This window comes from Phyllobates terribilis, unplaced genomic scaffold, assembly GCF_046119375.1.
Source record: "Phyllobates terribilis strain yellow unplaced genomic scaffold, ASM4611937v1 Scaffold_4__5_contigs__length_816908805, whole genome shotgun sequence".
NCBI lineage: Eukaryota > Metazoa > Chordata > Amphibia > Anura > Dendrobatidae > Phyllobates > Phyllobates terribilis.
Genome location: NW_027362764.1, coordinates 679,249,050 through 679,261,819, shown reverse-complemented (window position 1 = coordinate 679,261,819; position 12,770 = coordinate 679,249,050). Strand labels below are relative to the sequence as shown.

At 48.2% G+C, this 12,770-nt stretch overlaps 6 pseudogenes; all 6 read right to left on the bottom strand.

Annotated features, from left to right (window-relative positions):
- Positions 1 to 1,787: 1,787 nt before the first annotated feature.
- LOC141269706 (5S ribosomal RNA) lies at positions 1,788 to 1,906 on the bottom strand (annotated as a pseudogene).
- Positions 1,907 to 3,011: 1,105 nt separating this feature from the next.
- Positions 3,012 to 3,131, bottom strand: LOC141268948 (5S ribosomal RNA; annotated as a pseudogene).
- A 621-nt stretch (positions 3,132 to 3,752) lies between these two features.
- Positions 3,753 to 3,871, bottom strand: LOC141270106 (5S ribosomal RNA; annotated as a pseudogene).
- Positions 3,872 to 4,812: 941 nt separating this feature from the next.
- Positions 4,813 to 4,932, bottom strand: LOC141268161 (5S ribosomal RNA; annotated as a pseudogene).
- A 5,623-nt stretch (positions 4,933 to 10,555) lies between these two features.
- On the bottom strand, positions 10,556 to 10,664 carry LOC141270347 (5S ribosomal RNA; annotated as a pseudogene).
- Positions 10,665 to 11,605: 941 nt separating this feature from the next.
- LOC141269024 (5S ribosomal RNA) lies at positions 11,606 to 11,725 on the bottom strand (annotated as a pseudogene).
- Positions 11,726 to 12,770: the final 1,045 nt, after the last annotated feature.

Sequence of the window (12,770 nt, the reverse complement as noted above, 5' to 3'; positions counted from 1 at the left end):
TCCAAAAGTGACACGAGACCAGTGCGGACACACGGAAGATTCCAAAGACGATCCAACGTAAGTCCAGGTGACACTGCACAGATATTAAAGCTACATTTCATCCATGGACTTTGTTTTCTTATCAACTGACACACATGATCTTTCTAATAAAGAGTACAGTTTATGGACTGAACAATAATGAGCACAATTATGGACTGTACAATATCTACATGCTGTAATTTATTTCAAAGGAGTTTTCATCTAAAGACTGTGTTATAAAAGAACCAAGAAGATGACGACCCGATGACATCAGATGATGACGATTGAACCCGCGATTGGTTCAATTTAGATATAGGGAAGTATAATTATACATATTAAATGAATATTAGTCACGGCTTACCATAACATGAATTCACATCATTATATAACAATAATCCGATATTGATACTATTATTACTATTATTATTATTATGGAAATTTAATGATATTGCCAAGGAAGAAGGAAAGAAAAAATGATTGATGAATGTATCTTCTTTTGAGATTTTTCAGTTAAAGTCCTTTTATTCTCAAAAAAAGTGGAAATGTTAAATGGTTAATTATGGAAATTCATTTGGAATGTTAATCGATAATCATTTTTCTGAGTTCTATGCCTCAGCCATCGTGTCTAGTTGACATGCGCTATTTGTGTGTGTATTTTTGGTTCACTACCATATGTAGAACAGGTGTCCATACGACTGGCTATAAAAGCCCATGGTACAGAAAGGGGGGGCTCTCTTGCTCTGCCCACCCCACAAGACACAGAATCTTCATGCTGAGAAGCAGATGACATGTAGGCCTGGACACATGCTGGACAAAGACTTGATTTACCAGCCAGGATCCAAGGAAAGATGGGTGAATCTCAACAATTAAGCTAATTATGGACAAATGGACAATTACTTTATAACTAATTATTGTATGTACCTGCTGCAATCTGATTCTTTTTAATGGACAATCCAAGAATAAATAGATACATTTTTTTATAAGAATATCGTGATATTGATACTTTGAGAAGTCCTCAGTAGAAAAAAAATAATACACGAAGAGTATTATTTTACAGTCTCCCATCCAAGTACTAACCAGGCCCAACCCTGCTTATCTTCCGAGATCAGATGAGATCGGGCGTATCCAAGGTGGTATGGCCAGTAGACACTGCTCGATCCATCGCCCGGGGAGCCATTCTCAGGATCGCTTGATGGCGAGCAATCTGGCCGTGACGGGGCGGGTTCCGAAGGGTCCATGCAAAGTCTGTGCCGTCCCTACAGGTGTGGTTTGTTTAGCAGTGATTCACCCGCCGCATCAGGTGTCTTCAAAAATGTCTCGGCGCAGGGTATCCTGCAGGCTAAACCCTTCATCGCGGTAATGTGACAGAAAGAGCAAGCTGGACCCGTAACTTGGGGGCGGAGCGAGACGTCCAGGGGTGAATGAAGGAAGAGGGTGAGATGGTTGCCAGTGATTTTGAGCTGCTCTTCAGGGGGGAGGGTCGTGTTGCCTGCAAAAGTCTTCTGATTGGGGTTACCGGTTGTTGCCTCCAGCCACCCGGGAGACGCTGGTCCTGGTGAAAAGGAGCCTAGTATTAAAAGTAAATAAGCAACAATGCTGGAGGCCCACTGTGATCAGAAGGATGCTGGTATTTTGCAGAGATGAAATAGCGCAAGAGAGAAAGCAAATGAAAAAAAGAAAAGAGAATGAATGCGTGCACTTGTGAAAGGGAATGGAAAAAAGGCATAGAAGAGAGTGCCCCCTGCTGGTGGAAGGAAGGAAAAAGCAAAAGCCTACAGCACCTGGTATTCGCAGGCAGTCTCCCATCCATATACTAACCAGGCCAAACCCTGCTTAGCTTCCGAGATCAGACAAGATCATGCGTGTTTAGGGTTTTGTGGCCGTAGGCAGAGACAAGCCTCTCACTTGCTCCTTTTCTACTTTGAAGTCTGGCTGCCGGATGCCCTTTCCAGTGTTCAGCAAGACCAGGTCCTTTTGTGCTTTCCCTTCTCTTCAATTTTTTTGCTGGCTTACTTAAAAGGTCTTGTAGACAGAAGGCCCCACTCAGAGCTGCTGAGCTCACTGATCGGCTGCAGTGCTGTCGACGGAACGTCAGCTTCACGGCCAATGCCACAGGCAGGGAGCAGAGGCGAGACTCACTGGTAGACCCGGGTAGGGTGATTAGAGCGCGGTTAGTTGCTTTCTAATAGCCTGCAGCCGGGGATTAACTTTTAATGAAAGGGAACAATCCCTTTGACTGTCTGCAGTGCGCCACACCTAGGAAGCGCACTCTCACACACAAGCCAGCATGCACACGTGCTCGCACGTGACAACACCCCCTATCTGCCCCTACTACCCCTCCGTCACCATGCGTCAGACTCTCCTGCCTGTTTTATGATTTCAGGGCCCTAGCAGGAATCACCCCCCCCCTCCCCAATTCCTTCCGCACCTTCCTTGCCTTCCTTGCACTGAGGTTAGCTCTTTGTCAGCCGTCTGGCTTGGTTACACAAGCTTCTTTGCAGAGAAACATGTTACTTCTGCTGGCCCTCGCTAGGCATCCAAAACCTTACCTGGGCACCTGCTGAAAGCCTGGCCCCTTCACGGCCCCGGGTGCTTTTAACGCCATCATTTCCACACGGCGAGCTGTGGAGTCAATAAGCACTCCTAGCCGTGGCAAGGAGCTCGGTGTCAGGCCTGCGTGAAGGCGGCAGTCTAGCGTACTTAGCTGCCAACTGGCTCAGAGGCCTTGGGGCTTCCATCATCTAACTCAGGGTTCCCCAACTCCAGTCCTCAAGGCCCACCAACAGGTCATGTTTTCAGGATTTCCTTAGTATTGCACAGGCAATAATTCCATCACCTGTGCAATACTAAGGAAATCCTGAAAACATGACCTGTTGGTGGGCCTTGAGGACTGGAGTTGGGGAACCCTGATCTAACTTACTTAAGGTCGGTGTCCGGCAAGGCGCCGTTCCATGCTAGCCGAGCTGGGCAGTAGGGCAAAACGTCATCAAAATGGTGTACAGCACCCGGTGTTCCCAGGAGGTATCCCATCCAAGTACTATCCGAGCCCATCCCTGCTTTGCTTCCAAGATCAGACGAGATCAGGCATATCCAAGGTGGTATGGCCAGTAGACGCTGCTCGATTCATCGCCCGGCCAGCCTTTCTCAGGATCGCTTGGAGGCGAGCAATCTGGCCGTGACGGGACGGGCTCCGAAGGGTCCATGCAAAGGCTGTGCCGTCCCTACAGGTGTGGTTTGTTTAGCAGTGATTCACCCGCCGCATCAGGTGTCTTCAAAAATGTCTCGGTGCAGGGTCTCCTGCAGGCTAAACCCTTCATCGCGGTAATGTGACAGAAAGAGCAAGCTGGACCCGTAACTTGGGGGCGGAGCGAGACATCCAGGGGTGAATGAACGAAGAGGGTGAGATGGTTGCCAGTGACTTTGAGCTGCTCTTCAGGGTTGAGGGTCGTGTTGCCTGCAAAGGTCTTCTGCTTGGGGTTACTGGTGGTTGCCTCCAGCCACGCGGGAGACGCTGGTCCTGGTGAAAAGGAGCCTAGTATTAAAAGTAAAGAAGCAACAATGCTGGAGGCCCAGGGTGTTCAGAAGGATGCTGGTATTTTGTAGAGATGAAATAGCGCAAGAGAGAAAGCAAATGAAAAAAAGAAAAGAGAATGAATGTGTGCACTTGTGAAAGGGAATGGAAAAAAGTCATAGAAGAGAGTGCCCCCTGCTGGTGGAAGGAAGGAAAAAGCAAAAGCCTACAGCACCTGGTTTTCCAAGGGAGTCTCCAATCCAAGTAGTAACCAGGCCCAACCCTGCTTAGCTTCCAAGATCAGACGACATTGGGCCTGTTCAGGGTGGTGTGGGCATAAGCAGAGACAAGCCTCTCACTTGCTGCTTTTCTACTGTGACGTCTGGCTGCCGGCTGCCCTTTCCAGTGCTCAGCAAGACCAGGTCCTTTTGTGCTTTGCCTTCTCTTCAATTTTTTTGCTGGCTTCCTTAAAATGTCTTGTAGACACAACGTCCCACTCAGAGCCGCTGAGCTCACTGATCGGCTGCAGCGCTGTCGACGGAACGTCAGCTTCACGGCCAATACCACAGGCCGGGAGCAGAGGCGAGACTCACCGGTAGACCCGGGTAGGGTGAGCAGAGCGCGGTTAGTTGCTTTCTAATAGCCTGCAGCCGGGGATTAACTTTTAATGAAAGGGAACAATCACTTTGACTGTCTGCAGCGCGCCACACCTAGGAAGTGCGCTCTCACACAAAAGCCAGCATGCACACATGCTCGCACGTGACAACACCCCCTATCTGCCCCTACAACCTCTCCGTCACCATGCGTCAGACTCTCCTGCCTGTTTTCTGATTTCAGGGCCCTAGCAGGAATCACCCCACCCTCCCCAATTCCTTCCGCACCTTCCTTGCCTTCCTTGCACTGAGGTTAGCTCTTTGGCAGCCGTCTGGCTTGGTTACACAAGCTTCTTTGCAGAGAAACATGTTACTTCTGCTGGCCCTCGCTAGGTGGCCGGCATCCAAAACCTTCCCTGGGCACCTGCTGAAAGCCTGGCCCCTTCACTGCCCCAGGTGCTTTTAACGCCATCATTTCCACACGGCGAGCTGCGAAGTCAATAAGCACTCCTAGCCGTGGCAAGGAGCTCGGTGTCAGGCCTGCGTGAAGGCGGCGGGGTAGCGTACTTAGCTGCCAACTGGCTCAGAGACCTTGGGGCTTCCATCATCTAAGTTACTTAAGGTCGGTGTCCGGCAAGGCGCCGTTCCATGCTAGCCGAGCTGGGCAGTAGGGCAAAACGTCATCAAAATGGTCTACAGCACCTGGTGTTCCCAGGAGGTCTCCCATCCAAGAACTGTCCAAGCCCAGCCCTGCTTTGCTTTCAAGATCAGACGAGATCGGGCGTATCCAAGGTGGTATGGCCAGTAGACGCTGCTCGATCCATCTCCCGGCCAGCCTTTCTCATAATCGCTTTGTTATGATCTGCTACAGAGACTAAGGAAAGAAAGGAGATCTATCCCTACAATAGAACTAAGCTAGATCCCTACGATGTAACGGGGAACCTGATCCTGCGATCAGACCCGCTAAAGTCCTCGGCTAGTCTGAACGCAGACCTATAGATGTGAGGGAGGGATCCCTACAAGATCTAGGGACTGGGAAAAGTTGGACACCTCCTAGCAGAAATAGTAGCAGTCAAAGACAAACACACAACAAAAAGGCATAGGGGTCAGAAGACCTAGCAAAACTAACAGAGAACGGCAACAGAGCAACAAGCTAGCTCAACAGTAGTAAATACAAATGAAGTCCAGCAAAGCCAGGAGGGCAGAGCCGGATTAAATAGGCAAAATGGTCATGTGACCAGCAAACTAAAAAAAAACTAACAGGAGAGTTGTAACAGTACCCCCTCTTCTAAGAGGATCCTCCAGATCCCCTAGGCCCAGGCTTACCAGGAAACCTCCTGTGAAACGCTCGGACAAGTCTGGGGGCAGAAACATAATCCGCTCTCACCCATGAGTTATCCTCAGGTCCGAAACCCTTCCAAGCGACGAGATACTGCAAACTCCCTCAATACCGTCTAGAATTTAGGTTGCGGGAAATTTCATATTCCCCGTCCTCCACCACCGGAGGAACAGTGGCAGAGGCGTCACCATCTGACACATCAGCTTTTTTCAACAGAGAAACATGAAACACCGGATTAATCCTCCAGGACGTAGGAACCTCCAGCCTAACAGCAGATTGGTTAACTATCTGAAGTACCTTAAAGGGCCCTACGAACTTGGGACCCAATTTTTTAGAAGGAATCCTCAATCGCAGATTCTTAGAGGACAACTAAACCATGTCACCAACTGCAAACAAAACCTTTTGCCGTTTCCTATCAAAGTACCTCTTAGATTTTTTGTTAGCCTCCTGAAGATTACCACGCACATCCGTCCAAACTCTCTCCAAATCACTGGAAAAACTCTCCTCCTCAGGCACAGCCGAAACCAATTTGGAAAATGACCCAAAAGACGGATGTCTCCCAGAACAACAAAAAAAAGGCGAACACCCAGCAGAAGAGGATGTATGGTTGTTAAGAGCAAATTCATCAAGTGGCAGAAACTCAGACCACCCCTCTTGATTGTCTGCCACAAAACAACGCAAGAACTGCTCAACATCCTGGTTCTTCCTTTCTGTCTGGCCATTAGACTCAGGATGATATCCGGATGAAAACGACAAATGAACTCCCAACCTGTCACAAAAGGCACGCCAAAAATGAGCCACGAACTGAGGTCCCCTATCAGAAATAATGTCAGTAGGAACACCATGTAGTCTGACAATCTCCTTGACAAAGGCCTTAGCGAGTGTCTTAGCGCAAGGCAGTTTGATGAAGGGAACCAAGTGACACATCTTGCTAAAACGGTCCACGACCACCCAGATGACCGTGAAACCTTCAGAGGGAGGAAGGTCAGTAATAAAGTCCATAGCCAGATGTGTCCAAGGTGCACTAGGAACCTCCAGAGGGCAAAGCATCCCCGCAGCAGGAGCATGCGAAGACTTGGATCTTGCACACACAGTACATTGGCGCACCCACTTAATGACTTCCTTCTGCCATCCAGGCCACCAAAAACTGCGACCCACAAGTCGCTTGGTCTCAGAAATTCCTGGATGACCTGCCAACTGAGACTCATGACACTCAACAAACAAATCTCTCCTAAAGGTCCTAGGCACAAACAACCTCCCATGGGGAGTGTTAGATGGGGCATTCTCCTGTGCTTTAAGAATCTCATCCTCCAAAACGGAGTCCAAAGCAGCAATCACAACACCTTCTTGTAAAATGGTCTCCTCTTCCTCCTCAACACCGACTATGGGAGAAAAGCTGCGAGACAAAGCATCCGCTTTAACATTCTCGGTACCCGGGATGTAAGTAACGGAAAAATTAAACCGCGGGAAAAAAAGTGCCCACCTAGCCTGACGGGCATTCAAGCGCTTGGCAGCATCAAGATAGATCAGATTTTTATCATCAGTGAAAACCTGAATGGGAAATTCAGCACCTTCCAAGAGATGACGCCAGTGTTCAAATGCGAGTTTAATCGCCAGCAATTCCCGATTATCAATATCGTAATTAAGTTCAGTCTCGGAAAATTTTTTTGAAAAAGAGGCACAGGGATGTACTCCATCCTTGTTTTCCTGAGACAACACCGCACCAACCCCCACCGAAGAAGCATCAACCTCAACCAAAAACGGCTTAGTCACATCAGGCTGCATAAGGATGGGAGCAGAGGTGAACCTCTCCTTTAGAAACACAAAAGCTTCAATGGCCTCAGAAGTCCACTGAACCGCATTAGCACCTTTCCTGGTGAGATCGGTCAGCGGTTTGACAATAATAGAAAATTTTTTTATGAATTTTCTGTAATAATTGGCGAAACCCAAAAACCTCTGTATCGATTTCAAACCAATAGGCCTAGGCCATTCCTGCACAGCTTGAACTTTAACCGGGTCCATCTCAAAACCTTCACTGGAGATAATGTAGCCCAAAAAACTAATTCTCTGTACAGCGAACTCACATTTCTCCAGCTTAGCAAAAAGCGAATTGTCCATTAATAACTGTAATACCTCACGTACGCTCCGCCAATGAGACTCCAGATCCGGCGAATAAATCAAAATGTCATCCAAATACACAACCACATTTTTGCCGATTAAAGGTCTAAGGATATCATTAATAAGATTCTGAAAAAATGCTGGAGCATTGGTGAGACCAAAAGGCATAACCAGATTCTCAAAATGACCCACAGGAGTGTTAAAAGCAGTCTTCCATTCATCACCCTCCTTCATGCGCAACAAATTGTATGCCCCCCGGAGATCAATTTTAGAGAACCACTTGGCCCCCACTAACTGGTTAAATAAATCAGGAATCAATGGCAGTGGGTAAGGATTGCGTACAGTAATTTTATTAATCTCACGAAAGTCCAGACAAGGACGTAAACCGCCATCTTTTTTTTTTACAAAAAAAAATCCAACAGCCACAGGAGACTTGGAAGGCCTAATGTGACCGGCGGCCAAGCTTGTCTGTATGTATTCTTCCAAAGCCTTTCTTTCAGGAATAGTAAGATTAAATAAACGACTCTTAGGAAGAGTCGCGCCAGGGACAAATTCAATGGTACAATCATAGTCTTCATGGGGAGGCAAAACCTGCGACTCCTCCTCAGAAAAAACTCTCCAAAAATCCTGAATAGGTACAGGCAATTCCCCTCTATCCACAGCAGCAATGTGCCCGTTACAACACTTGTCATAACACTTAGGGCTCCAGGACTTAATTTCATTGGTAGACCAATCCAGTACAGGATTGTGCAATTTTAACCAGGGTAACCCCAATATTACTGGAGAAGGCAAATTATCCAATACCACCAAATCCAAATTCTCTTGATGAATACCATTAATAGTGAGGGGAAATTCACAGACCTTGTGAGTAACACTCTTCAAGGGAGAGCCATCGACAGAAACCACAGCAATAGGGGATGACAAAGTTTTAGGTTCTAATCTAAGTTTTTCCAAGAATCCCCCATCAATCACATTCAGAGTAGATCCACAATCCACAAATACCCGAAATTCAATTAATTCATCCTGAGCAGCAGTAGTGGCAGATAGGAATACTCCCTTAGAATTTAAACAGGCAATACGAGCATGACTGACCATTTTTTTTTTCTTTCTTCTTACGAAGCACACAGCTCTTAATAAAATGACCAGAATTTCCGCAATAGAAACACAAGCCTTCAGAAAGTCGGCGGTCTTTTTCCTGAGAGCGGGGTGCCATCGCCCCAATTTCCATCGGCTCTCCATTGTCAGCACAGAACCTCTCAGGACTCGAAGCTGACATAGCAGAGGATTTGCTCTCATTAACCCTTTCACGCAGTCTCCTGTCCACCCGTATAGCTAATTGCATTGCCTCCTGCAAGTTTCCAGGTGTGGGATAAGCAATCAGTAAATCCTTTACCCTTTCACATAGCCCTGCAAGAAACAAGCTTTTCAGAGCAGAATCGTTCCACCCCACCTGGGCAGACCACCGACGGAAGTGAGAACAATATTTTTCCACATTACCTGATCCCTGCCTCAAACGTCTTAATTCAGACTCAGCAGATGAGACACGATCAGGATCATCGTACAACAAACCGAAAGCAGAAAAAAAACTATCCACTGATCTAAAGCACGGATCACTAGGTTGGAGAGAGAAGGCCCATCCCTGAGGATCTTTGCGCAAAAGTGACATTATGATCCCTATGCGCTGTGATTCATCACCAGAGGATCCGGGTCTCAAACGAAAATATAATAGACAAGCATTTTTAAAAGAAAAAAAATCTTGTTTTTCGCCAAAAAATAGATCAGGCAGACGTACCTTAGGTTCCACAAAATGCGCTCCAGAACAGCTACTCACGTGTTGTTGGAGCTTGGTCACCTCCAGAGAGAGTCCCTGCAAGCGTTGAGCCAAATCTTGCACCGAGACCATGATGGAAAACTGGAGGTCTTTCCTTAGAGAATTTTTTTTTTTTTTTTTTTTTTATGGCTGGAATTACTGTTATGATCTGCTACAGAGACTAAGGAAAGAAAGGAGATCTATCCCTACAATAGAACTAAACTCGATCCCTACGATGTAGCGGGGAACCTGATCCTGCGATCAGACCCGCTAAAGTCCTCGGCTAGTCTGAACGCAGACCTATAGATGTGAGGGAGGGATCCCTACAAGATCTAGGGACTGGGAAAAGTTGGACACCTCCTAGCAGAAATAGTAGCAGTCAAAGACAAACACACAACAAAAAGGCATAGGGGTCAGAAGACCTAGCAAAACTAACAGAGAACGGCAACAGAGCAGCAAGCTAGCTCAACAGTAGTAAATACAAATGAAGTCCAGCAAAGCCAGGAGGGCGGAGCCGGATAAAATAGGCAAAATGGTCATGTGACCAGCAAACTAAAAAAAAACTAACAGGAGAGTTGTAACACGCTTGGTGGCGAGCAATCTGGCCATGACGGGGCGGGCTCTGAAGGGTCCATGCAAAGGCTGTGCCATCCCTACAGGTGTGGTTTGTTTAGCAGTGATTCACCCGCCGCATCAGGTGTCTTCAAAAATGTCTCGGCGCAGCGTCTCCTGCAGGCTAAACCCTTCATCGCGGTAATGTGACAGAAAGAGCAAGCTGGACCCGTAACTTGGGGGCGGAGCGAGACGTCCTGGGGTGAATGAAGGAAGAGGGTGAGATGGTTGCCAGTGACTTTGAGCTGCTCTTCAGGGGGGAGGGTCGTGTTGCCTGCAAAGGTCTTCTGCTTGGGGTTACCAGTGGTTGCCTCCAGCCAAGCGGGAGACGCTGGTCCTGGTGAAAAGGAGCCTAGTATTAAAAGTAAAGAAGCAACAATGCTGGAGGCCCACGGTGATCAGAAGGATGCTGGTATTTTGCAGAGATGAAATAGCGCAAGAGAGAAAGCAAATGAAAAAAAGAAAAGAGAATGAATGTGTGCACTTGTGAAAGGGAATGGAAAAAAGGCATAGAAGAGAGTGCCCCCTGCTGGTGGAAGGAATGAAAAAGCAAAAGCTTAAAGCACCTGGTATTCCCAGGCGGTCTCCCATCCAAGTACTAACCAGGCCTGACCCTGTTTAGCTTCCGAGATCAGAAGCGTTCAGTGTGGTGTGGCCGTAGGCAGACACAAGCCTCTCACTTGCTACTTTTCTACTTTGAAGTCTGGCTGCCGGCTGCCCTTTCCAGTGCTCAGCAAGACCAGGTCCTTTTGTGCTTTCCCTTCTCTTCAATTTTTTTGCTGGCTTCCTTAAAAGATCTTGTAGACACAACGCCCCACTCAGAGCCGCTGAGCTCACTGATCGGCTGCAGCGCTGTCGACGGAACGTCAGCTTCACGGCCAATGCCACAGGCCGGGAGCAGAGGCGAGACTCACCGGTAGACCCGGGTAGGGTGAGTAGAGCGCGGTTAGTTGCTTTCTAATAGCCTGCAGCCGGGGATTAACTTTTAATGAAAGGGAACAATCCCTTTGACTTTCTGCAGCGCGCCACACCTAGGAAGCGCACTCTCACACACAAGCCAGCATGCACACGTGCTCGCACGTGACAACACCCCCTATCTGCCTCTACAACCTCTCCGTCACCATGTGTCAGACTCTCCTGCCTGTTTTATGATTTCAGGACCCTAGCAGGAATCACCCCCCCCTCCCCAATTACTTCCGCACCTTCCTTGCCTTCCTTGCACTGAGGTTAGCTCTTTGTCAGCCGTCTGGCTTGGTTACACAAGCTTCTTTGCAGAGAAACATGTTACTTCTGCTGGCCCTCGCTAGGCGGCCGGCATCCTAAACCTTCCCAGGGCACCTGCTGAAAGCCTGGCCCCTTCACGGCCCCGGGTGCTTTTAACGCCATCATTTCCACATGGCGAGCTGCGGAGTCAATAAGCACTCCTAGCCGTGGCAAGGAGCTCGGTGTCAGGCCTGCGAGAAGGCGTTGGGGTAGCGTACTTAGCTGCCAACTGGCTCAGAGGCCTTGGGGCTTCCATCATCTAAGTTACTTAAGGTCGGTGTCCGGCAAGGCGCCGTTCCATGCTAGCCGAGCTAGGCAGTAGGGCAAAACGTCATCAAAATGGTTTACAGCACCCGGTGTTCCCAGGAAGTCTCCCATTCAAGTACTGTCCGAGCCCAGCCCTGCTTTGCTTCCGAGATCAGATGAGATCGGGCGTATCCAATGTGGTATGGCCAGTAGATGCTGCTCGATCCATCGCCAGGCCAGCCTTTCTCAGGATCGCTTGGGGACGAGCAATCTGGCGGTGACGGGGCGGGCTCCAAAGGGTCCATGCAAAGGCTGTGCCGTCCCTACAGGTGTGGTTTGTTTAGCAGTGATTCACCCGCCGCATCAGGTGTCTTCAAAAATGGCTCGGCGCAGGGTCTCCTGCAGGCTAAACCCTTCATCGCGGTAATGTGACAGAAAGAGCAAGCTGGACCCGTAACTTGGGGGCGGAGCGAGACGTCCAGGGGTGAATGAAGGAAGAGGGTGAGATGGTTGCCAGTGACTTTGAGCTGCTCTTCAGGGGGGAGGGTCGTGTTGCCTGCAAAGGTCTTCTGCTTGGGGTTAACGGTTGTTGCCTCCAGCCACGCGGGAGACGCCGGTCCTGGTGAAAAGGAGCCTAGTATTAAAAGTAAAGAAGCAACAATGCTGGAGGCCCACGGTGATCAGAAGGATGCTGGTATTTTGCAGAGATGAAATAGCGCAAGAGAGAAAGCAAATGAAAAAAAGAAAAGAGAATGAATGTGTGCACTTGTGAAAGGGAATGGAAAAAAGGCATAGAAGAGAGTGCCCCCTGCTGGTGGAAGGAAGGAAAAAGCAAAAGCCTACATCACCTGGCATTCCCACGCGGTCTCTGTTAAATGGTTAATTATGGAAATTCATTTGGAATGTTAATCGATAATCATTTTTCTGAGTTCTATGCCTCAGCCATCGTGTCTAGTTGACATGCGCTATTTGTGTGTGTATTTTTGGTTCACTACCATATGTAGAACAGGTGTCCATACGACTGGCTATAAAAGCCCATGGTACAGAAAGGGGGGGCTCTCTTGATCTGCCCACCCCACAAGACACAGAATCTTCATGCTGAGAAGCAGATGATATGTAGGCCTGGACACATGCTGGACAAAGACATGATTTACCAGCCAGGATCCAAGGAAAGATGGGTGAATCTCAACAATTAAGCTAATTATGGACAAATGGACAATTACTTTATAACTAATTATTGTATGTACCTGCTGCAATCTG